This window comes from Mixophyes fleayi, chromosome 5 (assembly GCF_038048845.1).
Source record: "Mixophyes fleayi isolate aMixFle1 chromosome 5, aMixFle1.hap1, whole genome shotgun sequence".
In the NCBI taxonomy this organism is placed as follows: Eukaryota; Metazoa; Chordata; class Amphibia; order Anura; family Limnodynastidae; genus Mixophyes; species Mixophyes fleayi.
Genome location: NC_134406.1, coordinates 94,567,383 through 94,595,201, shown reverse-complemented (window position 1 = coordinate 94,595,201; position 27,819 = coordinate 94,567,383). Strand labels below are relative to the sequence as shown.

The window sequence follows — 27,819 nt, the reverse complement described above, 5'->3', positions numbered from 1 at the left end:
ACATCTGTTTTGATGCTCCTCCTCCTCACCATTCCTGAAGAGCCTATGGGTGCACTTATTTAACCGTTTCCTCCTATTCAATATGGTTTTGGCTATCTTCTGTGTATATATAATCGAAGTCACCAAATAAGAGACTCCTCAGTCCAGGCTTCTTAAGAAGTAGCTGTTTTATTTTGGCATAAAACAGCATAAACAGCATAACATAAACAGTAAAGATTCAACGGCTTCCTGACAAGCTAACTATGCCCACAATCCCTGCCTATTGTCTGGTCGCTTGTCTGCATGGAAGCCCTGCCCACCAGATCGCACAATCCTTTTTACACAAACACACACTCACACATAGTTGTTTTTATTGCATCGTGAGGACCCATGTCTGGAACATGGCGTATAGGGACACCAATTTCCTGATGCCCTGTCGACAAAACAATCATAGGGGTATGTGTAGGAGCGGTTTGTCACCAAAGTTACCACATGAGATTTGCACTCTGACTTTGCATAAAGTACTGACACAGACTTCAAGATGGGGAAAGTGTCATGTATTTTGACTGTCTGAGGACATCAACATTCCCGCATACATAAATGAATAAATAATAACAATGGTAAGGAAAGTTTTGTGTATTCTGGCCGTCTGAGGACATCCGCATGCCCGATTACACCGGCACTTACCCATGGAGGCTACAGTCCTGTTCAATCACTTTGCATAATTTCAACAAGTTTGATCCCTCTTTAAAGTTGTTATACAGTTCTTTTTGTAGAATTTCACCTCCAACTAGTTCCGATCTTTGAGTATGGATGGTTCAGCCATGAGGCACGCAACACAGTCTCGCTTTCCGGGCACCCGGCATGTCTGTGTAAACCTCATCAGGTGTTTCTCCACAGCCTGAACCTCCTCTCTGTCCCAGGATTTCCTCCACACTTCTTTGCAACCTGAAAGGAAGTAAAGTGGTCCATTATGGCTCCGCAAAATACAGAGAAGGCAAAGTTCTTCTGCCTAGCAAAACTGTGTGCTACACCTACCTGTGGAAACCATAACTAGGCACTGGTTCCGTGTTGCCAAACGATAGTGCAGCACATGTGGGAGATGCAGAGGGATGGTCAAAGGCGAGCCAGATCCCACAATCCCACAATCCTGTTTACACACACACACAGCAATCACACCCATGTCATGCACCTGTGTGTGAACTCCTTTCTCCAGGTAACAGCAGGATCATTAACCCTGTCTGCCCTATTCTGGTTAACCGCCCTTGCGTATTTTGGTTTTGGTTTTGGATCCAGTTTTCTTTTTTCTAAAATTCCTATTTTTTCTAAAATCAAATAATTTGGTTCTTTTTTTTATCCCTACATTATTATTAACTCCAATAACATTAATTTTCAATCATTTCTAGTAAATTTTGTCAAGTATCAAGAACACTGCTACGGCTCGTGTTTTTGTATGAGCAATGGCACTGAGCAATGGCACTGGAGACTGGAGAGTGACAAGAACATTGCTGTCCCTGTTTCTGTGTGAGCAATGACACTGGATCTCCTGGTGAGGGAGGTCCTTATGGAATCCAAAACCTGCAAGATCCGAAAACGCAACATTGACGTTTTGCCTTGATTCAGATCCGAAAATGTGCAAAAGTAACGAGCTGGCTCGAAGGCTTACTCTGATTCCCTAATTTCGGGTGGGCTCGACTTTCAGATAACTGAGCCTGAGCATTTCTAATATATATAGAGTCACCAGGTGGGGAAAGGGGGGTAATCTTCAAACACAGTGCCTCCACCCATGTCATGTTATCTCTTCAGGGTGTAGATCTTCACCTGGCCCACTCAGGAAACCCCTGTTCTGTAAAAGTGACTCAGGGAGGGGGATATCTATTTTTGCACACTCTTACCATGAGTCCACAGTACAGGAGCCTAATCCATCTTATATATGAGGGGTCCACACCAAACTGTGTTTATTTTCCTGATTTCAGAAGTACTACTATCAATGCTTCAGACATACACTGGGGTAATGTTCCAGACTCATACAAACCATTAGAGGTCTCCAACAACTTAGGAAAATAAACCGCTATATGTATTTTTTACAGGAGGCCATCTACTCCTAGGCCTTACCAGTTGGTAAGGATATTATTGCCTCTTCCAACCCTTCCAAAGTGATGGTGGATTCCAAGTATGTCCTACTGTCCCTTAAGAGTTTGGTGGAGGAGATTCTATTCAGATATGCCAACAAACCAGATGGGTTATATTTAAAGACAACAGCTATGTCAGCCATTAGGAAATGCTTTTCTCCTGCACCATTTACAATCATCAGAACAACTACACAGTCACTTTCTGCTCTTGCAAACCATGCTAGAAAACTAACATTTCTGTCTCACGGTGCACATTGGACATGTTTGGTATAAAGTAGATTATGTTTATCTAACAAATAATCTACACATATTTTTAAGATGCAAGCCCACTGGTTCTTACCAATTCAGAGTGGGATTGGATATATTCAAATTCCAGAGCACAACGTATCATGTTCTTGTCTTTTAAAAAACTGCATAAGCTCTGTTACTCTGTTAATTAAATTACCCCTGAGATATGTTTAAAATTAATCCCAAAGGACAAGATATTTCACTGTGTGAACATTTGTGACACAAACCCCTTCCCATTGGATGACCAATTCTGACCCTTCTCCCAATAGCGTCAGCCAGAATGGATTAAGAATATAATGGACTAAGGTTTTTTCTCTACAATACACTATTAAGGCCACCCACCCTAACATATGTCTCATAATATAAAGGAGTAAAATCCCTGGTACCAAGCTGTGATACATTTATCTGTCTTTAGACTAAGCCACATAACATTGTTCACAACCATATCTGTATCTATAACCAATATACAAAGAACGGTCACTAGCTAACACTAATTTGAAGTCTGGTCTACAAAATAAATGAGGACGACTAATACAAAATAAAAAGGTTTTATTAAATGTAATACAACGGTATATATATAAAACGTGAGATGATGAGATACTGATAAATATCTCATTGCCCGCACAGCTGAAGGGTCTGTTATAACTAGGGATGTGCACCGGCGACTTTTGAGGTCTCGTGTTTTGTGTTTTGGATCCGGATTTTCGTTATTTTTGAGGTTCGGATTTGTCTCGCAAAACACTTGACGAAAGGTCTCGGTTCGGATTTAAGGTATTGGATTCGGATTTTTTTTGAAAAAAACATAAAAAGTTTAAAAATCAAGTTTTTGGGCTTATTTTCACTCCTAGGCTATTATTAACCTCAATAACATTCAATAACAAGCATTTCCACTAATTTACAGTGTATTCTGAACACCTCACAATATAGTTATTAGTCCAAAACGTTGCAACAAGGTATCTTTCTGGACTGCGTAGAGGAGTGGGTCACCACAATATCTTAAAAACCCTGAACTTTTATGATTCGCACCAATAATTGTACCTGGACTGCGTAGAGGAGTGGGTCACCACAATATATTAAAAACCCTGAACTTTTATGATTCGCACCAATAATTGTACCTGGACTGCGTAGAGGAGTGGGTCACCACAATATCTTAAAAACCCTGAACTTTTATGATTCGCACCAATAATTGTACCTGGACTGCGTAGAGGAGTGGGTCACCACAATATATATTAAAAACCCTGAACTTTTATGAATCGCACCAATAAATGTACCTGGACTGCGTAGAGGAGTGGGTCACCACAATATATATTAAAAACCCTGAACTTTTATGAATCGCACCAATAAATGTACCTGGACTGCGTAGAGGAGTGGGTCACCACAATATATATTAAAAACCCTGAACTTTTATGAATCGCACCAATAAATGTACCTGGACTGCGTAGAGGAGTGGGTCACCACAATATATTAAAAACCCTGAACTTTTATGATTCGCACCAATAATTGGACCTGGACTGCGTAGAGGAGTGGGTCACCACAATATATTAAAAACCCTGAACTTTTATGATTCGCACCAATAATTGTACCTGGACTGCGTAGAGGAGTGGGTCACCACAATATATTAAAAACCCTGAACTTTTATGATTCGCACCAATAATTGTACCTGGACTGCGTAGAGGAGTGGGTCACCACAATATATTAAAAACCCTGAACTTTTATGATTCGCACCAATAATTGGACCTGGACTGCGTAGAGGAGTGGGTCACCACAATATCTTAAAAACCCTGAACTTTTATGATTCGCACCAATAATTGTACCTGGACTGCGTAGAGGAGTGGGTCACCACAATATATATTAAAAACCCTGAACTTTTATGAATCGCACCAATAATTGTACCTGGACTGCGTAGAGGAGTGGGTCACCACAATATCTTAAAAACCCTGAACTTTTATGATTCGCACCAATAATTGTACCTGGACTGCGTAGAGGAGTGGGTCACCACAATATATTAAAAACCCTGAACTTTTATGATTCGCACCAATAATTGGACCTGGACTGCGTAGAGGAGTGGGTCACCACAATATATTAAAAACCCTGAACTTTTATGATTCGCACCAATAATTGTACCTGGACTGCGTAGAGGAGTGGGTCACCACAATATATATTAAAAACCCTGAACTTTTATGAATCGCACCAATAAATGTACCTGGACTGCGTAGAGGAGTGGGTCACCACAATATATTAAAAACCCTGAACTTTTATGATTCGCACCAATAATTGTACCTGGACTGCGTAGAGGAGTGGGTCACCACAATATATTAAAAACCCTGAACTTTTATGATTCGCACCAATAATTGGACCTGGACTGCGTAGAGGAGTGGGTCACCACAATATATTAAAAACCCTGAACTTTTATGATTCGCACCAATAATTGGACCTGGACTGCGTAGAGGAGTGGGTCACCACAATATCTTAAAAACCCTGAACTTTTATGATTCGCACCAATAATTGTACCTGGACTGCGTAGAGGAGTGGGTCACCACAATATATATTAAAAACCCTGAACTTTTATGAATCGCACCAATAATTGTACCTGGACTGCGTAGAGGAGTGGGTCACCACAATATCTTAAAAACCCTGAACTTTTATGATTCGCACCAATAATTGTACCTGGACTGCGTAGAGGAGTGGGTCACCACAATATATTAAAAACCCTTAACTTTTATGATTCGCACCAATAATTGGACCTGGACTGCGTAGAGGAGTGGGTCACCACAATATATTAAAAACCCTGAACTTTTATGATTCGCACCAATAATTGAACCTGGACTGCGTAGAGGAGTGGGTCACCACAATATATTAAAAACCCTGAACTTTTATGATTCGCACCAATAATTGTACCTGGACTGCGTAGAGGAGTGGGTCACCACAATATCTTAAAAACCCTGAACTTTTATGATTCGCACCAATAATTGTACCTGGACTGCGTAGAGGAGTGGGCACTGGGCACCACAATAAAATATATAAAAAACCTTCAACAGATCTGCATTACACTACACATACGGCTGCTCCTCCATCCTCTCCATCATATACATGTTGGAGTTTTAGCGTGTGACAACCTCTTGTTTTTGATAATGTCAGTGCATTTTGAATATTTTTCAATTTGCCCCACACCACTGAATGTACTTTATCTATGATACGCAATACGCATCTATCTATCTTGACTGCGTAGTGTGGTGGCCCCGGTACACAATTTGGTACCGAGGCCACAATATAATTAAAAAACCCTCCACGTGTCTGAATTCCACCAAACAAGTATCTGGACTGCATAGTGGGGTGGCCCCGGTACCCAATTTGATACCGGGGCCACAATACCTCCTCCAAACATGGTACAGACAATTCGTCATTGAGAGACCCCAGACAGACAGGGTCGAAGTGTTATTGTTTGACTTTGTAAACCCAAAAAAATGTCCCTGTTGCACATAGTCGTGCAATGAAGACTGACTTTTTCATTTAAAGGCACGATCTTTAAAGTGTAGTGTTTGTAAGTCTAAGTCATATTATACTTTTGGTAAAATTGGTTTATTTTGTTCCTCTTTATGGTAATTAATTAGTAATAGAAGTAAAGTAGGAAATAGAATTAAAGTATGAAATAGAATTAAAGTAGGAAATAGAGTGGTATAGAGTTGTAGTGTGGTATAGATAGAGTGGTCCACACAATATAATAATAAAACCCTCAACTGGTCTGAATTCCACCAAACAAGTATCTTGACTGCGTAGTGGGGTGGCCCCGGTACACAATTTGGTACCGAGGCCACAATATAATTAAAAAACCCTCCACGTGTCTGAATTCCACCAAACAAGTATCTGGACTGCATAGTGGGGTGGCCCCGGTACCCAATTTGATACCGGGGCCACAATACCTCCTCCAAACATGGTACAGACAATTCGTCATTGAGAGACCCCAGACAGACAGGGTCGAAGTGTTATTGTTTGACTTTGTAAACCCAAAAAAATGTCCCTGTTGCACATAGTCGTGCAATGAAGACTGACTTTTTCATTTAAAGGCACGATCTTTAAAGTGTCAGAAAGAGAGAGAAGACACAGGAGAGGAGAGTTGTAGCTGGGGACCTGGGGTGGAAGCTCCCAGGCTCCCCCAGCATTGCCTGGAAGTCTGAGCGTGGTGACTGAGCCAGGGCAAGGAATGTGTGCCCTGGATGAGGGGGAGAACTCCATGCCACTATAGTGAACCCAAGAGAGAGGGGGACACTGCACATGGAAGAGGCCCTGGAGTGAGGGCTGCTACAAGAGGCATGGTAGTTGTAGTGTCAGATCCTGAGGCTGAGAGTACACAGAGTGACGTGTCAGAGCACAGGAGACATTATCCCCGCAGAGGAGGGATGAGCTGCAGTTGAGAGGTACACAGAGTGTGTCAGAGCTGCATGGAGGAGAGGCTGCCTGCCTATTAGCATCCATGCATGTGACCCTGCAGAAAGGGTGATCTGCAGTGAGTATGGAGTGCAAGAGACATGTAAATTATGTTATTTAACATCTGGATAACATTAAGAACTGTGCAGGAGGAGTGATAAGATATTTGCAACCATATTCGTATTTCTCATTAATAACTGTGCTGGAGAGAGTAAGGAGATGTATATATTCTGCAACCATTATGATTATCGTGCTGGAGGAAGAGTGTAAATAAAAGTTCAGTTTGTTATAGAGATGGTCTGGCGCCCAAATTATTGTGACTTCTATTACACTGCACCAAAGTGACATTACCTGTGTCCCACTAACTACAAAGAAACACCTGCATGTGCAGGGACCCCCTGATCATTTACACCCATGCCCATCAGCTAGCCAGGGCTTGAGAAGGAGGTGCACTGTGTACCCTTTGCACCCCACACTACACACAGTGACAGGGGGTTACATAATGAGGCCACAATATAATTAAAAAATTGGGCATCAACTGTCACCGTTGTTTAATATCTGATACACCTAAATATGGACTGCACAGTGGAGTGTCCCCGGTAGTAAATTTGGTGCCGGGGCCACAATACCTCCTCCAACTTCCAAGTGTAGTGTTTATAAAGACACACAGCGTCGAAGTGTTATTATTAGTTGACTTTCTTAACCCTAAAATTGTCCCTGTTGCAAATATTCGTGCAATGGACAGTTACTTTTCTATTGAAAGACTCAAGCTTTCAAGTGTAGTGTTTATAAAATATAAACAACAATACAGTAGTTTTAGAGCACGTCAATACCTCTTGTTTTAAATTATGACACGGCATTTTACTTTTGGTTTAATTTCTTGAATTTTTTTACATTTGGTTTTACTTTTTGAACATGGCAAACGACTGTTGCTTGGTCATATAATGCAAAAAAAAAAGTTCCAAGATGGAATTGTCCTTGGGCCCTCACACCCACCCTTATGTTGTTGAAATAGGACATGCACACTTTAACAAACCAATCATTTCAGCGACAGGGCCTACCAAACAACTTTGGCTGAAATGATTGGTTTGTTTGGGCCCCCACACCAAAAAAGCTATTCATCTCTCCCTGTACAGACTAAACAGGCTCTACTGAGGCAAGATGTCGTCCTCATCCTCAACCTCTGATTCCTCTCCCCCTACAGTGTGTACTTCCTCCTCATCACACATTATCAATTCGTCCCCGCTGGACTCCACAACCACAGGTCCCTCTGTAGTATCTGGAGGGCAGTGCTGTACTTCATTGAGGAATTGATTATTCATTTTTATAAACATCATTTTTTCAACGTTGTGAGGAAGCAACCTCCTTCGCCGCTCACTGACCAGGTTCCCCGCTGCACTAAAAACTCTTTCCGAGTACACACTGGAGGGGGGACAACTCAGGTAAAATAGAGCCAGTTTGTACAGGGGCTTCCAAACTGCCTTTTTTTCCTGCCAGTAACAATATGGTCTTTGCACCGCTGTAGACTTGTGTCCGCCGGAAACAGAGACACAACATACGCTTTAAACCGAGGATCGAGCACGGTGGCCAGAATGTATTCCTCTGACTTTAAAAGAGTGACCACCCTCGGATCCTGGCAAAGCGTACGAAGGGCTACATCCACAAGAGCTACATGCTTGGTGTAATCGCAATGGCTTACCAGCTCCTCCCTCACTTTCTCCAGCTGCTTCTGCAACAGCCTGATCAGGGGAATGACCTGACTCAAGCTGGCAGTGTCGGAACTGACTTCTCGTGTGGCAAGTTCAAATGGCTGCAGAACCTTGCACAACACGGAAATCAGTCTCCACTGCGCTTGACTGAGGCGCATCCCCACTCCTTTGCCTATGTCGTAGGTGGCTGTGTAGGCCTGAATGGCCTTTTGCTGCTCCTCCATCCTCTGCAGCATATAGAGGGTGGAGTTCCAGCGCGTCACAACCTCTTGTTTGAGGTGATGGCAGGGCAGGTTCAAGCTTTTTTGATGTGCCTCTAGTCTGCGGTAGGCACTGGCTGAATGCCGAAAGTGTCCAGCAATTTTGCGGGCCACCGCAAGCATCTCCTGCACACCCCTGTCACTCTTGAGGTAATGCTGCACCACCAAATTAATGGTGTGGGCAAAACATGGGACGTGCTGGAAATTGCCCATATTTAATGCCCGCACAATGTTACTGGCATTGTCTGACACCACAAATCCCCATGAGAGTCTAAGTGGGGTAAGCCACTGGGAGATAATTTCCCTCATTTTCTCTAATATGTTGTCAGCGTTGTGCCTCTTATTAAAGCCTGTAATGCACAATGTTGCCTGCCTTTGCATGAGCAGCCATTTTGTAGATGCTGCTACTGATGCAGCTGTTGCTGTTGCTGCGGAAGGGGATGCATCTACCCAGTGGGCTGTCACAGTCATATAGTCCTTCGTTTGCCCAGAACCACTTGTCCACATGTCCGTGGTTAAGTGGACAGTGGGTACAACCGCATTTTTAAGAGCACTGAGGACACTTGATCGTACTTCTCTGTACATTTTTGGTATCGCCTGCCTAGTGAAGTGGAATCTCGAGGGGATTTGGTACCGGGGACACAATACCTCCATCAACCCTCTAAATCCCACTCCACTGATGGCGGACACCGGGCGCACGTCTAACACCAACATTGCAGTTACAGCCGCAGTTATACGCTTTGCAATAGGGTGACTACTATCGTATTTGGTGGTCATGGCAAACGACTGTTGGACGGTCAATTGTTTTGTGAAAGACTTAGCGGTCTTACGACTTCCCCTCTGGGAAGATGACCGACTAACAGCAGCAACAGCAGCAGTGGCAGTAGTAGGCGTACCGCTGCAGGATTCCTCGGATGAATCCCGTATTGAGGAGGACTCAGTCTGGCTGCTGACTTGGGCTGCAGGACTGAATCTGATGGAGATTGTGGAGGAAGTTGATGAGGAGGGTGTTGCTGGTGTGTATCCAACTGGACCACGGGATTTAGGTGTCCCTGTACCGATGAGGGTCCTAGCCCCAGTTCCTGAACTAACCACTGAACTATGAAGGTTATTCAAGTGACGTATAAGGGAGGATGTTCCTAGGTGGGCAAGATCCTTACCCCTGCTTATTTGAGCTTTACATAAGCTACATATTGCCATACATTGGTTGTCTGGATTTGGATAAAAATAACTCCAGACCGAAGAGGTGCATTTTTTGGTCTTCTGACCAGGCATGACGATGGGCTTTTTCATCCCATGAACATCAGCTGTTTCCCCCCCTGGTGCCTCATTTACAATAACCACATCACCATCCTCATCATCAAGTTCCTCCACAGCGCCAGCTACATCATCAATAGCCTCCTCCCGAGCCACCTCTTCCCGTACAGTGATGGGAAGGTCAGGCTTGACAACCACCAACACCCTTGGACTCGCCTTGGGGATTTGTGATAATTTCTCTTTAGAAGGCAGAGTTGTTTGCTGTTTTGTTGCTGACAGCATAACTCTCTTCAATTTTTTGTAGGGGGGGGGAGGAGGAGGAGGGCTAAGATCCGTGGGTGAAGCTGAACCACTAGTCATGAACACGGGCCAGGGCCTAAGCCGTTCCTTGCCACTCCGTGTCGTAAATGGCATATTGGCAACTTTACGTTTCTCCTCAGATGATTTTAAGTTTCTCTTTTTGCTACTTTTTCTTAACTTGGGCTTTTTGGATTTTACATGCCCGGTACTACGAGATTGGGCATCGGGCTTGGAAGACGACGTTGATGGCATTTCATCGTCTATGTCATGACTAGTGGCAGCAGCTTCAGCATTAGGAGGAAGTGGGTCTTGATCTTTCCCTACTTTATCCTCCAAATTTTTGGTCTCCATTATATGTAGCACAAGATACTGCAGAATGTGTGAACTTGGTAATATTGCAGTACCAATGGACTTATACTGCTGGATTGGTTTTGCAAATTTGGTTATAATTATTATATATTTTTTTTTTTTAAATTTTTTATTTTTTTTTACTTTTTTTTTATTTTTAAAAAACTTGGGAATAGTGGGGAAATAACTATGCCCTTAGAAGCACAGAGCACAGGACACAGCACCACTGGACTGAACAGGACACGGCACAGGACCCAGCAGCACTACGGAACTCAGCAGGACAGAGCACAGGACACAGCACCACTGGACTGATACTGCAGAATGTGTGAACTTGGTAATATTGCAGTACCAATGGACTTATACTGCTGGATTGGTTTTGCAAATTTGGTTATAATTATTATATATTTATTTTTTTTTTAATTTTTTAATTTTTTTTTACTTTTTTTTTATTTTTTAAAAACTTGGGAATAATGGGGAAATAACTATGCCCTTAGAAGCACAGAGCACAGAACACAGCACCACTGGACTGAACAGGACACGGCACAGGACCCAGCAGCACTACGGAACTCAGCAGGACAGAGCACAGGACACAGCACCACTGGACTGATACTGCAGAATGTGTAAACTTTGTAATATTGCAGTACCACTGGACTTTTACTGCTGAATGTGTGAACTTGGTAATATTGCAGTACCAATGGGCTTATACTGCAGGATTGGTTGTGCAAATTTTGTGGTAATTAAAAAATATTAAAGTAGTTTTTAGTATTTTTTAAAAAAACTTTTTTTTATTTTTTTAAACACAGGGGAATATTGGGGAAATAACTATGCCCTTAGAAGCACAGAGCACAGGACACAGCACCACTGGACTGAACAGGACACAGCACAGGACCCAGCAGCACCACTGACCTCAGAAGGACAGAGCACAGCACACAGCACCACTGGACTGATACTGCAGAACACAGCACAGCACAGCACAGCACAGCACAGCACAGCACTAAACAGCACAGAACTAAACAGCACAGAACTAAACAGCACAGAACTAAACAGCACAGAACTAAACAGCACAGAACTAAACAGCACAGAACTAAACAGCACAGAGGACCACCTAACACACCCTCCCTCTACCCTGATCAATGCCCGAGTGAAGATGGCGGCGACTAGCGGGGAATTTATAGGATCCGAGTATCGCGAGATCCGACAACGGGATTATGAGTCAGAGCCTCAGTTTCACTTTTGAATTTGGCGCCAATACCCGGATCTGTCTCGGATCCGACTCGGATCCGCAACGTTCGGGTGGGCTCGGATTTCATAAATCCGAGTGCGCTCATCCCTAGTTATAACCAATTTTATTATCACATTTTCTTCCTTACTTCACTGCTTGACTTCATCTTAATAACTTCGCCTTGTTAGGACCTGGTATAAGGTAAAAAAACAAACAAATTTTAGAGTTATTATTAATAAAAGTGTAATTTTAAAACTTAACTAAAAGTTAATTATAAGGAAGATATTATAGCAAGAATGGACTGGAGTGCTCTCATATTCAACTCTATTTCTCTTCCTTTCTTTGTAAACACTATATAAGAAGTTGTACGAGCACTCCTTCATGTTAAATACAATATATCAGTAATAAATGTAGACATAGTGAGGATGGTCTGATCCTTGTGCGGATGTAAATCCTTCCTTCATAACAATATATTCTACTTCCTCTAAAGCAGGCACCAATTTGAGAGATAAGTGCCAAATGTATTCCGGAAAATGCATGGTGAAAGATTGAAAGGCAGATTAATTGTATGGAATTAGGATGCTTCAGGTGCCACAAATCAGCTAGCCCCAATTCCATTACCAACTTTGCAAAAGCCAAGCTGCTCCCTTCATCTACCTACATTTGTATCCATAATTTTACTGTATCTCTGATACTAATAACAGATGGATCTAGTGAGAGTACCATAAGTTCACTACATTTTTTCATAACCTCACAAACACCACCAGTACAATTTTTGTTGATAAGTTTATTATAGCTCTTATAAGCACATATATGTCATTTTGGACTTTTTTCTAATACAAGGGAGAGTTGCTTGCAGTAAGAGATGCAACAACAGAGATTCAAGTACAAAGTAGTACACAAACAACCCAGTCCCCCACCCAGTATACCCCATGCCAACTATAGCATGCCATGTTCTCAAACAATGCCACCTAATCCCAACAGATGACACTCAGGGATCAAGAACCTAACTCTAGTCCCAGAAAAGATCCTTAACAACGATTGGACTCAGAAGTCACAAGCATGAGGCAAACAGGTGTGATGGAGGGAGGGTGAATCCATCTCTATCTTTATAATGCAAAACTTTTGCATTTAAGGGCCGAGGGGGTGCTCCTGATGGAATATTTTGCCATGGAATGTGTTGCACCCTCTCTACCGCAAACTGTGCACAAGTAATTCCCTTCCATACAACAAGATTAGCCATTTCTTCAAAAAAGCCTCTGGACTGTCAGTCTCTGATTTTTCTTGCAAACTCACACATCTAATATTATTGCACCTGAATCTTCCTTCAATACCTGACATTGATTGATCATCAAAAGTAAATGCAAATAGCCACTGACAATCAGGGTGTAGTGGCATGGTAAAAAAGCCGAGCAGAAATGAATTACAAAAAAATAATTGGCATGTGGTGGAACATAGCTAAAAATTGTTTCTAAGACGATAGGTACTCTAGGATTAATTACATTGTTTTCTGCACACAAATACTGAGCCAGATGCAAAGCATTTGGTTTACCTGGTTTTCATATGGAGAGTAAATGAGTATTGGTAGTTCTTGCTCCCTTGTTGGCCTGGTCAGGTAAAGGATATTGGTTTTGGTAGGATTCCTTATTATCTAAACAGGAGTCATATCCATATTATCTACATCTTAAGAATGTTTTGCTCATGTTATATTAATACTTGGGCTATCTAGATTCATCCTTCACAAGGTTCACAAGGTTCCTGGCTGTGCTGAAAACTCTTTCCGAGTACACACTGGAGGGTGGCCAGCTTTGGCAGTGCAAAGCAAGTTGGTACATGGGTCTCCAAATTCTCTTGTTTTCCTCCCAGTATGTAAAGGAACTGTCGATGTGTCTATTTCTAAGGTAACATTAAAATAATTCTCCACCATCCTTTGGATTTTGATAGTAGATTCAGGTGGAGATACAGCAGAGGTGTCACATTTTTAGATCAATTCTGTTAGACCAGACCAGATGTCAAAATGTTGTGCTGAGTCATCTGCATCATCCCGGGGTCTCTTGGGAAAGCTAAGTTTTTTTCTAGCAGTAGATAAGTGAGAAACTGAAGGAGGAGACAACATCCTATCACGTAACACTTGAGCTGTCATCTTGCTTACCACAAGCTCATTGCATCTCTTCAAATCTGGGTCAGTTGGAAAAAAACAGAAGACATAACTCTTAAACCTAGGATCAAGCACAGTCACCAAAATGTAGTGATCCGATTTCAAGATTTTGATAACTCTTGGACCCTAGTGAAGCGAATAAAGTACTTGATCTACAAGTCCGACATACTTAATGTAATTGCTTTGTTTCATCTTCTTAAGCTGCTTTTTAAAAAGTCTAATTAAGGGAATAACTTGACTCAAACTAGCAGTGTCTGAACTCACTTCACAGGTGACTGCTTTGAATGTTTTCCACACCTTGCACAACACAGAAAGTATTCTCCACTGCGCTTGACTTAAATACATCCCCCCTCCTTTCCCAATGTCAGGGCTTGTGGGGTAAGCATGGATGGCTTTTCGCTGTTCCTCTTTCCGCAGAAGCATATACAGGGTGAAATTCCACCTTGGCACCACCTCTTGTTTCAGTTGGTGGCAGGGCAAATTAGATTGCTCTTGCAGCTGCTGCAATCTCCTACATGCTGTTGCCGAAAGCTGGAAATGTCCAGATATGTTACGGGCCACAGACAGCATCTCCTGCACGACCCTGTCATTTTTCAATAAGCTCTGCACCACCAAGTTTATTGTGTGAGCAAAAAGGGAATGTGATGGAATTCACCCAGCTGTAATGCTCTCACAATATTGGTGACGTTATCAGAAATGACATATCCTGAGGAGAGTCCAAGCGGGATAAGCCATGTTGCAATGACATCCCTTAGTTTTTGTAATAGATCGTCAGCTGTATGACTCTTAGTGAAGCCGGTGATACACAGAGTAGCCTGTCTCTGACAAATGTGAAATACTTGGGTACATGCTGCTTCTGCAGCTCCTGCTGGTGAAGGGGAATCACCAACCCAGTGGGCTGTCATTGTCATATAATCGTTTGCTTGCCCAGTTCCACTTGTCCACATATTGGTGGTTAAGTGTACAGTCGGTAGAATGGCATTTAGTAGCCCAATAATAACATTTTACGAACCTTCTGGCAGAGGTCAAGAATAGCTTTTCTAGTAAAATGGTGTCATGATGGAATATGGTAATGGGGACACAAGACCTCAAGTATCTGTCTAAAACCAGCTGCAATAATAGTGGATATTGTACGCAGATCTAATGCTAACATAGTCGCCATGGCGTCTGTGATCCGCTTTGCGACTGAGTGACAGCTTTCATACTTGCTTCCTCTTGCAAATGATTGCGTAGCAGTCAATTGTTGTAAACTACTAGCAGTCTTTTTCTTGGTCTGCTTCTGGGATGTAGATTCACCCCCAGCAGCAGCTGCAGCAGCAGCAGTGGGACTAACTCTCAAGAATTCTTATGAGGAATCCAGGATAGTGGAGAAGTAAACTGGATGTAGGACTGTAGGACTAACTCTGATCGCTACAGAGAATATTGATGAGGACAGTGTTGTGGGTGTAGATTGCCTTTGTCGGGATCTAGATGAGAGAAGGGACCTAGCTGATGATGGACTGCTTGTTGTTATTTTTTAAGCAGAAATTTTCGATTTTCCCAACAGCTTGCCATGAACTTGCTTCAAATGAAGTAACATGGATGAGGTTCCTAGATGGTTAAGGTCCCTACCTCTACTGACTGTGGCTTTACAAACGCTACAAATGGCTAGGTAACTGTTGTCAGGATTTGGGTAAAAATAATTCCACACATAAGAGGTGGATTTTTTGGTCTTATGCCCAGGCATGACAATGGCCTTATCACGTGCAGGAACTGCTTCCACTGGTGCAGGACTTACACAAACAACATCATCCTCATCAACATCCTCATTAGCGCCCTCGTCAGCTACACAAATATCCCCCTCATCCTGTTGCAATTCCAAAGTGGCATCCTCGGTTTGTGTATCACCGGCTACACTTGGGCTGTTCATGTATACATCTGCAGAAATGCTGAAAGGGGCCCTCTTTATGGGTATACTATCAGAAGACTCAAGATTACACATAGCACTCGTGGATAGACTGCTCAGGGATTTCTGTCATTTCTGAATCTGAACATACATTTTCCTCTATTGCCTTACTGTTTTCTTCCAATTCGGCTTTTACATGTAAAAGTATTTGGACACCACTTTTGGAGTCTGAATGACAAGGTCTTGCTTGGTCATGACTGACCTTACAAAAAGATGCCTCAGTGACAGTTGCAGAACTAGCACTCATAGAGAAAGGCGAAGGCATCATTCTTTTCTTGCCATTGCGTGTGTAGAATGGCATGTTGGTAATTTTATTTTTTTCTGCAGATAACTTTGCCTGGATTACAGGTCTGTTTTTCTTGACCAAGGTAAAAGGTGTTCTTTTACATTTTCGTTTCCCTCACCTAAAAACGCAATGCACTTTAACATAGGCTTTAGCAGATGACGTAGATGGACTGCTATCATCATGAATGGTGCCAGGAGCTGTTTGGTGGCTCTGGATCGCTGTGGAGGGTGGTATTTATAGAATTCAAAACTTGCGAGATACGACGACGTAACAATGACGTTTTGCCTTGTTTTCAATTCCAAGGTTGCACGAATGTACCGAGCCGGATCTGCTAAGATCTGGTGTGTTCGGTTGTCGGGGAACCGAGCCTGAGCATCTCTAGTTGCATAAAATAGTTGCATAATTTTTTTTCCCCTTTTTTCAGGTGCAGAGGAAATAGTCACCTCGGACATAATAATACATAACATTGAATAGACCAATTGCCAAATATCTGGACATAATAAAGAAAAATATTTAGAATTTATAAAACTTGGTTTGTTGTTAAATTTGGGATTTTTCATAAAAAAAAATGTTCTTTATTTAAAAAAATGTGAGTTTTCTTTTTTCTAAGCAAGTCTACTACTGTGATTGGGGTAGTTTAAAGTCTAAGGGGTATATTTACTAAACTGTGGGTTTGAAAAAGTGAAGATGTTGCCTATAGCAACCAATCAGATTCTAGCTGTCATTTTATAGAATGTACTAAATAAATGCTGACTAGAATCTGATTGGTAGGCAACGTTTTCAAACCCGCAGTTTAGAACATATACCCCTAAATGGGTTTTTGCATGTCGTGGAATAGTGCAGACTGGTCTAGTAATTAGAGATGCTCAGGCTTGATTTTCTGAGAACCAAATATACCCGAACTTAGCAGATCTGAGCACCGAGCCATGGCGACTATTCTCGTATTAGATCTGCGTCCAATGTCCACTATTAATGCAGCTGGTTTTAGGCAGTTACTTGAGGTCTTGTGCCCCAGTTACCAAATTCCATTATGACACCATTTCAGTAGAAAAGCTATTCCTCCACTCGGGCCTGATTCATTAAGGATCTTAACTTAAGAAACTTTCTTATTTCAGTCTCCTGGACAAAACCATGTTACAATGCAAGGGGTGCAAATTAACATTCTGTTTTGCACATAAGTTAAATACTGACTGTTTTTTCATGTAACACACAAATACTTGATAGCTTATTTGTACACTGAAATTTAAAGTTGATATTTGTGTGCTACATGAAAAAACAGTCAGCATATTAGACACATCAGACAGTCCCTTTACATACTGGGAGGAAAAAGAGGGAATTTGGAGACCCATGTACAAACTCGCTTTACACTGCATAAGCCGTCCACCCTCCAGTGTGTACTCGGAAAGAGTTTTTAGCACAGCCGGGAAACTTGTCAGCGATCGGCGTAGGTGGCTACTTCCTCCAAATGTGGATGATGTTCATAAAAATGAACTTCAAGTTCTACGAGGAAGGCCTTTCCCACCAACTACATCAAAATACTCAGACTTCTGTAACAGTGGATTACAGCGGTGATGAATTAATAATGTGTGAGAATGATGTACACACTGATGAGGGAGAGGATGAGGCTGAGGATGATGACAACAACATCTTGCCACAGTAAAGTTCATTAACACCACTGTTACCTTAGGTGGCTTATAGCAATTGTTACCTTGTTTTGTGGGGGCCAGGGCCTGATTAGCCAACCACTGAAAATCCTACCTTATGGGGTCCGCTTCTGTGTATGTCCACTTCTGTGCAGGTTAGCAGGCGGCAGCTGACAGCTTCTGCTTAGCTGTCAGTGCGGCCGCGGTGCGCTGATTAGTGTGATCACGTGAGATGTTAACATCTCACGTGATCACACTAAGCAGACAAATCGCGCCCACACTGCTAGAAGGAAGGAGCATCGGAGCGTCGCACGGGACAGAAGAGGACCAGTCCGGCAATCTTCAAGGTAAGTTAAAGTCAAAAGCAGGCTGCAGAGGCATCATTATTATTGTTCATGGGGGGGGGATTAATGACTCAGGGAGGGGGAATAGGCTGCAGGGCATCGTTATTATTGTCCATGGGGGGGGGATTAATCACTCAGGAAGGGGGGACAGGCTGCAGGGCATCATTATTACTGTCTATGTGGGGGGGGAATCATGACTCAGGGAGGGGGAATAGGTTGCGGGGGCATCATTATTATTTTATGTCTATGGGGGGGGGGAGATCATAACTCATGTTGGGGTGGAAAATAGACTACAGGGGCAACAATATTATTAATTGTCTAGGAGGTGGGGATCATGACTCAGGGGTGGGGGGGGATAGGCTGCAGGGGACATCAAAATTATTAATTGGCTAAGGGGATTATTTAGCTGACTGTCAGGGATTGGTAGATATCAGTATATGACTGCAAATAATTTTCATATATTTTATTGCCTATATGTGCCTGTACTAGGGGGTAGTTTTATTTTGTCCTAATGGAGTGTTGTGTTTCAATCATTCAGGGTTCGTTAACATTTTGCATTATAATAAAAAATTTTGCACATTTTCAATACAGGACCCCAAGGTTCCAGAAGACAACTGACAACAACGCTTCAAGAACAAGCAAGAGCGAACATCAGGTAGTCTACCCTGCAAGATCAGGTAAGAGAGAACGGCACAATTTGTCTATCTTTGAATGTGTAATTTTACTGTCATAACATTTTAATGTGTTTGCAGAGATTCATTAAGGAAAGTAAGTAAAAAAAATGAGTACATTTTCTCCTGGGCAAAGCCATGTTCCAATGCAAGGGATGCATATTAGTTTATTATTTTGCACATAAGTTAAATACTGGCTGTTTTTTCATGTAGCACACGGATACTTGTTAGCTTTATGTTTACACAGCACTTTAAAGTTGATCTAGGACATGCCCTACCCTAACTATAAACCTGTCCCCACAGTTTAACTTACATCCCCCTCCAATGCAACATGGTTTTGCTGACATGCAAAGTTACAATTTTTTGGGGATTTCCTTTCCTCAATGAATCAGGGCCTGTGTGTTTTTATGTATTAATTAATATTTTACAATTTTTTGCATATATATATATAAAAACACACACACACACATGTATGTACACGCACACACACAGTGGTGAAGTGGGCTGATAGGCTGTGGTATTCCATACATCCACTTCTACTGCCTTGATTGTAAAACTGTTCGAAGTTTCCACTTTGAACACTGTGTATAAACACAGACATATATGCATGGGTTGGGGCGGTAGACGCTCGCTCGCGCGCGGGGGGGGGGGGGGGGGGGGCGGCAACAGATGTGTTAGCCTGGGGCGGCTGGAACCCTTAATCAGGCCCTGGTGGGGGCCCAAACAGACCAAGCACTTGAGCCACAAAGAGTGGCAGTTTTGTGGCTGAAGTGCTTGGTTTGTTAAAGTGTGCATATCCTTTTTAAGATCCAACATAAGGGTGGGTGGGAGGTACCAAGGACAATTCCGTCTTGCACCCTTTTCTGTCACTGTTGTGTGCAAATGTGTCCTAGATGTGCTAGGAACTGCCGTGTGTTTGAGTCATTGTTCTGTCGCTTAGCATCCAGTCAGGTCGCTGCAGTATTTGTCCGAAAGTGTATAAAAATAATAATGTGACCTGTGAGGTGGTCAAAATTGACTGCAAAGGACTTGAAATTAGTGTTAGTGAGGTTAATAAAAATGTAGGATCAAAAAAGAGCAAAATTATGTGATTTTAGCATATTTTAGGATTTTTTCTAAAAAAATACAGATCCAAAACCAAAACAAAACCAAAAACACACAAGGGTGGTTTTGCCAAAACCAAAACAAGAAGCTAATCCAGATCCAAAACCAAAACCAAAACCACTTCAGGGGTCAGTGAGCATCTCTAATATATATGGGTGTGGTACAGCTTATTGATGCCGAATGCCCTGAAAACACTTACCACTACATGATGATTCCGAAAGGCTCCTTACCGACGATCACCGATGACAACTACTGTTTAAAGCGACTTGAGCCAATCACGAACAAGTAATAAGGTGGCTCCTCTTCATGGCGTCATTCACCATGTCGACGTGATTATCGCTGCTGTTAATGGTGTAATGTAAGTATGCCCCTATGTACAATGTAGAAGGCATTGCAAAATACATTGTACATAGGCTTACATTACCCAATTAAGAACAGCGTTAATCCCGTCGCCATGGTGAATGACATCATGAAGGGGAGCCAGTATATTACTACTTCTTCTTGCTATATATATATATATATATATATATATATATATATATATATATATATAAAAATATATAAATATTAGGTATAGATATAGATACATATATACACACTAGGGATGTGCACCGGCGACTTTTGAGGTCTCGTGTTTTGTGTTTTGGATCCGGATTTTCGTTATTTTTGGGGTTCGAATTTGTCTCGCAAAACACTTGACGAAAGGTCTCGGTTCGGATTTAAGGTTTTGGATTCGGATTTTTTTGGAAAAAAACATAAAAAGTTTAAAAATCAAGTTTTTGGGCTTATTTTCACTCCTAGGCTATTATTAACCTCAATAACATTCAATAACAAGCATTTCCACTAATTTACAGTGTATTCTGAACACCTCACAATATAGTTATTAGTCCAAAACGTTGCAACAAGGTATCTTTCTGGACTGCGTAGAGGAGTGGGTCACCACAATATATATTAAAAACCCTGAACTTTTATGATTCGCACCAATAAATGTACCTGGACTGCGTAGAGGAGTGGGTCACCACAAGATATATTAAAAACCCTGAACTTTTATGATTCGCACCAATAAATGTACCTGGACTGCGTAGAGGAGTGGGTCACCACAATATCTTAAAAACCCTGAACTTTTATGATTCGCACCAATAAATGTACCTGGACTGCGTAGAGGAGTGGGTCACCACAATATATATTAAAAACCCTGAACTTGTATGATTCGCACCAATAAATGTACCTGGACTGCGTAGAGGAGTGGGTCACCACAAGATATATTAAAAACCCTGAACTTTTATGATTCGCACCAATAAATGTACCTGGACTGCGTAGAGGAGTGGGTCACCACAATATATATTAAAAACCCTGAACTTTTATGATTTGCACCAATAAATGTACCTGGACTGCGTAGAGGAGTGGGTCACCACAAGTATATTTTTCAATTTGCCCCACACCACTGAATGAACTTTATCTATGATACGCATCTATCTATCTTGACTGCGTAGTGTGGTGGCCCCGGTACACAATTTGGTACCGAGGCCACAATATAATTAAAAAACCCTCCACGTGTCAGAATTCCACCAAAAAAGGGTATGGACTGCGTAGTGTGGTGGCCCCGGTACACAATTTGGTACCGAGGCCACAATATAATTAAAAAATTGGGCATCAACAGTCAACGTTGTTTAATATCTGATACACCTTTATCTGGACTGCATAGTGGAGTGGCCCCGGTACCCAATTTGGTACCGGGGCCACAATACCTCCTCCAAACATGGTACAGACAATTCGTCATTGAGATCCCATCAAGTATGTTAAAGACAGACAGGGTCGAAGTGTTATTCGTTGACTTTGTAAACCCAAAAAACTGTCCCTGTTGCACATAGTCGTGCAATGAAGACTGACTTTTTCATTTAAAGGCACGATCTTTCAAGTGTAGTGTTTGTAAGTCTAAGTCATATTATACTTTTGGTAAAATTGGTTTATTTTGTTCCTCTTTATGGTAATTAGTCATAGAATTAAAGTATGAAATAGAATTAAAGTATGAAATAGAATTAAAGTATGAAATAGAATTAAAGTATGAAATAGAGTGGTATAGAGTTGTAGTGTGGTATAGATAGAGTGGTCCACACAATATAATAATAAAACCCTCAACTGGTCTGAATTCCACCAAACAAGTATCTGGACTGCGTAGTGTGGTGGCCCCGGTACACAATTTGGTACCGAGGCCACAATATAATTAAAAAATTGGGCATCAACTGTCACCGTTGTTTAATATCTGATACACCTAAATATGGACTGCACAGTGGAGTGGCCCCGGTAGTAAATTTGGTGCCGGGGCCACAATACCTCCTCCAACTTCCAAGTGTAGTGTTTATAAAGACAGACAGCGTCGAAGTGTTATTAGTTGACTTTCTTAACCCTAAAATTGTCCCTGTTGCAAATATTCGTGCAATGGACAGTTACTTTTTTATTGAAAGACTCAAGCTTTCAAGTGTAGTGTTTATAAAATATAAACAACAATACAGTAGTTTTAGAGCACGTCAATACCTCTTGTTTTAAATTATGACACGGCATTTTACTTTTGGTTTAATTTCTTGTATTTTTTTAAATTTGGTTTTACTTTTTGAACATGGCAAACGACTGTTGATTGGTCATATAATGCAAAAAAAAAAGGTCCAAGATGGAATTGTCCTTGGGCCCTCACACCCACCCTTATGTTGTTTAAATAGGACATGCACACTTTAACAAACCAATCATTTCAGCGACAGGGCCTACCAAACAACTTTGGCTGAAATGATTGGTTTGTTTGGGCCCCCACACCAAAAAAGCTATTCATCTCTCCCTGTACAGACTAAACAGGCTCTACTGAGGCAAGATGTCGTCCTCATCCTCAACCTCTGATTCCTCTCCCCCTACAGTGTGTACTTCCTCCTCATCACACATTATCAATTCGTCCCCGCTGGACTCCACAACCACAGGTCCCTCTGTAGTATCTGGAGGGCAGTGCTGTACTTCATTGAGGAATTGATTATTCATTTTTATAAACATAATTTTTTCAACGTTGTGAGGAAGCAACCTCCTTCGCCGCTCACTGACCAGGTTCCCCGCTGCACTAAAAACTCTTTCCGAGTACACACTGGAGGGGGGACAACTCAGGTAAAATAGAGCCAGTTTGTACAGGGGCTTCCAAACTGCCTTTTTTTCCTGCCAGTAACAATATGGACTGTCTGACATGTCTACTTGGATGGTGTCAGCAAAGTAATCATCCACAATTTTTTCTATTGTGACAGCATCCAATGCAGCGAGAGTAGACATGTCTGCAATGGTTGGCAGGTCCTTCAGTCCGGACCAGATGTTATCAGCATCCCCGCCAGTGCCTCTTTTGGGAAAACTGAGCTTTTTCCTCGCAGCCATAGATGTGGAAGAAAATGAGGGTGGAGCTGTTGGCATGTCACGGTCCTCTTCAGAGGACAATCTCCTGACCAGCAGGTCTTTGCACCGCTGTAGACTTGTGTCCGCCGGAAACAGAGACACAACATACGCTTTAAACCGAGGATCGAGCACGGTGGCCAGAATGTATTCCTCTGACTTTAAAAGAGTGACCACCCTCGGATCCTGGCAAAGCGTACGAAGGGCTACATCCACAAGAGCTACATGCTTGGTGTAATCGCAATGGCTTACCAGCTCCTCCCTCACTTTCTCCAGCTGCTTCTGCAACAGCCTGATCAGGGGAATGACCTGACTCAAGCTGGCAGTGTCGGAACTGACTTCTCGTGTGGCAAGTTCAAATGGCTGCAGAACCTTGCACAACACGGAAATCAGTCTCCACTGCGCTTGACTGAGGCGCATCCCCACACCTTTGCCTATGTCGTAGGTGGCTGTGTAGGCCTGAATGGCCTTTTGCTGCTCCTCCATCCTCTGCAGCATATAGAGGGTGGAGTTCCAGCGCGTCACAACCTCTTGTTTGAGGTGATGGCAGGGCAGGTTCATGCTTTTTTGATGTGCCTCTAGTCTGCGGTAGGCACTGGCTGAATGCCGAAAGTGTCCAGCAATTTTGCGCGCCACCGCAAGCATCTCCTGCACACCCCTGTCACTCTTGAGGTAATGCTGCACCACCAAATTAATGGTGTGGGCAAAACATGGGACGTGCTGGAAATTGCCCATATTTAATGCCCGCACAATGTTACTGGCATTGTCTGACACCACAAATCCCCATGAGAGTCTAAGTGGGGTAAGCCACTGGGAGATAATTTCCCTCATTTTCTCTAATATGTTGTCAGCGTTGTGCCTCTTATTAAAGCCTGTAATACACAATGTTGCCTGCCTTTGCATGAGCAGCCATTTTGTAGATGCTGCTACTGATGCAGCTGTTGCTGTTGCTGCGGAAGGGGATGCATCTACCCAGTGGGCTGTCACAGTCATATAGTCCTTCGTTTGCCCAGAACCACTTGTCCACATGTCCGTGGTTAAGTGGACAGTGGGTACAACCGCATTTTTAAGAGCACTGAGGACACTTGATCGTACTTCTCTGTACATTTTTGGTATCGCCTGCCTAGTGAAGTGGAATCTCGACGGGATTTGGTACCGGGGACACAATACCTCCATCAACCCTCTAAATCCCACTCCACTGATGGCGGACACCGGGCGCACGTCTAACACCAACATTGCAGTTACAGCCGCAGTTATACGCTTTGCAATAGGGTGACTACTATCGTATTTTGTGGTCATGGCAAACGACTGTTGGACGGTCAATTGTTTTGTGAAAGACTTAGCGGTCTTACGACTTCCCCTCTGGGAAGATGACCGACTAATAGCAGCAACAGCAGCAGTGGCAGTAGTAGGCGTACCGCTGCAGGATTCCTCGGATGAATCCCGTATTGAGGAGGACTCAGTCTGGCTGCTGACTTGGGCTGCAGGACTGAATCTGATGGAGATTGTGGAGGAAGTTGACGAGGAGGGTGTTGCTGGTGTGTATCCAACTGGACCACGGGATTTAGGTGTCCCTGTACCGATGAGGGTCCTAGCCCCAGTTCCTGAACTAACCACTGAACTATGAAGGTTATTCAGGTGACGTATAAGGGAGGATGTTCCTAGGTGGGCAAGATCCTTACCCCTGCTTATTTGAGCTTTACATAAGCTACATATGGCCATACATTGGTTGTCTGGATTTGGATAAAAATAACTCCAGACCGAAGAGGTGCATTTTTTGGTCTTCTGACCAGGCATGACGATGGGCTTTTTCATCCCATGGACATCAGCTGTTTCCCCCCCTGGTGCCTCATTTACAATAACCACATCACCATCCTCATCATCAAGTTCCTCCACAGCGCCAGCTACATCATCAATAGCCTCCTCCCGAGCCACCTCTTCCCGTACAGTGATGGGAAGGTCAGGCTTGACAACCACCAACATCCTTGGACTCGCCTTGTGGATTTGTGATAATTTCTCTTTAGAAGGCAGAGTTGTTTGCTGTTTTGTTGCTGACAGCATAACTCTCTTCAATTTTTTGTAGGGGGGGGGAGGAGGAGGAGGGCTAAGATCCGTGGGTGAAGCTGAACCACTAGTCATGAACACGAGCCAGGGCCTAAGCCGTTCCTTGCCACTCCGTGTCGTAAATGGCATATTGGCAACTTTACGTTTCTCCTCAGATGATTTTAAGTTTCTCTTTTTGCTACTTTTTCTTAACTTGGGCTTTTTGGATTTTACATGCCCGGTACTACGAGATTGGGCATCGGGCTTGGAAGACGACGTTGATGGCATTTCATCGTCTATGTCATGACTAGTGGCAGCAGCTTCAGCATTAGGAGGAAGTGGGTCTTGATCTTTCCCTACTTTATCCTCCAAATTTTTGGTCTCCATTATATGTAGCACAAGATACTGCAGAATGTGTGAACTTGGTAATATTGCAGTACCAATGGACTTATACTGCTGGATTGGTTTTGCAAATTTGGTTATAATTATTATATTTTTTATTTTTGTTTTAATTTTTTATTTTTTTTTACTTTTTTTTTATTTTTAAAAAACTTGGGAATAGTGGGGAAATAACTATGCCCTTAGAAGCACAGAGCACAGGACACAGCACCACTGGACTGAACAGGACACGGCACAGGACCCAGCAGCACTACGGAACTCAGCAGGACAGAGCACAGGACACAGCACCACTGGACTGATACTGCAGAATGTGTGAACTTGGTAATATTGCAGTACCAATGGACTTATACTGCTGGATTGGTTTTGCAAATTTGGTTATAATTATTATATATTTTTTTTTTTTTTTAATTTTTTATTTTTTTTTAATTTTTTTTTTATTTTTTAAAAACTTGGGAATAATGGGGAAATAACTATGCCCTTAGAAGCACAGAGCACAGGACACAGCACCACTGGACTGAACAGGACACGGCACAGGACCCAGCAGCACTACGGAACTCAGCAGGACAGAGCACAGGACACAGCACCACTGGACTGATACTGCAGAATGTGTAAACTTTGTAATATTGCAGTACCACTGGACTTTTACTGCTGAATGTGTGAACTTGGTAATATTGCAGTACCAATGGGCTTATACTGCAGGATTGGTTGTGCAAATTTTGTGGTAATTAAAAAAAATTAAAGTAGTTTTTGGTATTTTTTAAAAAAACTTTTTTTTATTTTTTTAAACACAGGGGAATATTGGGGAAATAACTATGCCCTTAGAAGCACAGAGCACAGGACACAGCACCACTGGACTGAACAGGACACAGCACAGGACCCAGCAGCACCACTGACCTCAGAAGGACAGAGCACAGCACACAGCACCACTGGACTGATACTGCAGAACACAGCACAGCACAGCACAGCACAGCACAGCACAGCACAGAACTAAACAGCACAGAGGACCACCTAACACACCCTCCCTCTACCCTGATCAATGCCCGAGTGAAGATGGCGGCGACTAGCGGGGAATTTATAGGATCCGAGTATCGCGAGATCCGACAACGGGATTATGAGTCAGAGCCTCAGTTTCACATTTGAATTTGGCGCCAATACCCGGATCTGTCTCGGATCCGACTCGGATCCGCAACGTTCGGGTGGGCTCGGATTTCATAAATCCGAGTGCGCTCATCCCTAATACACACACACACACACATTTGTGGGGTGGCCGGGAAATGGGTGGCTACGGTTTACTTGATTCAATAAAAGCTATTATTATGGCCATCATGGTTGTTAACCGTGGAATGGATAACTAGCTATTGGCCAAATGACAGGTGGGAAAACAGGGCTTTATGATTACTACAATGGGCCTACCCACACCAACGAATATATCTCATTGTTTTTGTAACAAACTTACATTCCACCAAAGCTGCAACATGGGCCTCCTCCTCCCTCTCTGGCGCGCCCGCCGCCTCCTCCACCTCTACCATGGCCGCCTCCTGCTTCTCCACCTCCTCCGCCTCAACCCTGACGAGCTCCTGCTCCTCCTCCCTGGCCTCTTGTCTTAGACAGCTCTGACGGCCTGTTGGAATAAGTATGACAAATTAGTTTCTGTTTAAATGTTCTCCCTGTTTTACAGTTACCTACATATAGCCATATAATAATGTGAGCTGACATTGAGAAACATACATTTAGCCACAGAGATAATTGAGTGTCTTTAATTTAAAAAATTACTATTTAGGGACACACTCCACTTTCAGATGGCATGTAACAAATCTTGGATCTTTTAATCTTTCAATCTTTTAATTTTCAAAATAAGTACTAAATTAATATTTTGTTTTCCATGATCA

At 42.6% G+C, this 27,819-nt stretch overlaps 1 long non-coding RNA gene across 1 annotated transcript; it reads right to left on the bottom strand.

Moving 5' to 3' along the window:
• Positions 1-779: 779 nt before the first annotated feature.
• On the bottom strand, positions 780-27,520 carry LOC142157707 (uncharacterized). Its single transcript, XR_012692579.1, has 3 exons — positions 27,387-27,520; positions 12,069-12,111; positions 780-927 (listed from the first exon to the last, which is right to left on the bottom strand). It is a non-coding gene; the product is annotated as an uncharacterized LOC142157707 (long non-coding RNA).
• Between the last annotated feature and the right edge of the window lie 299 nt (positions 27,521-27,819).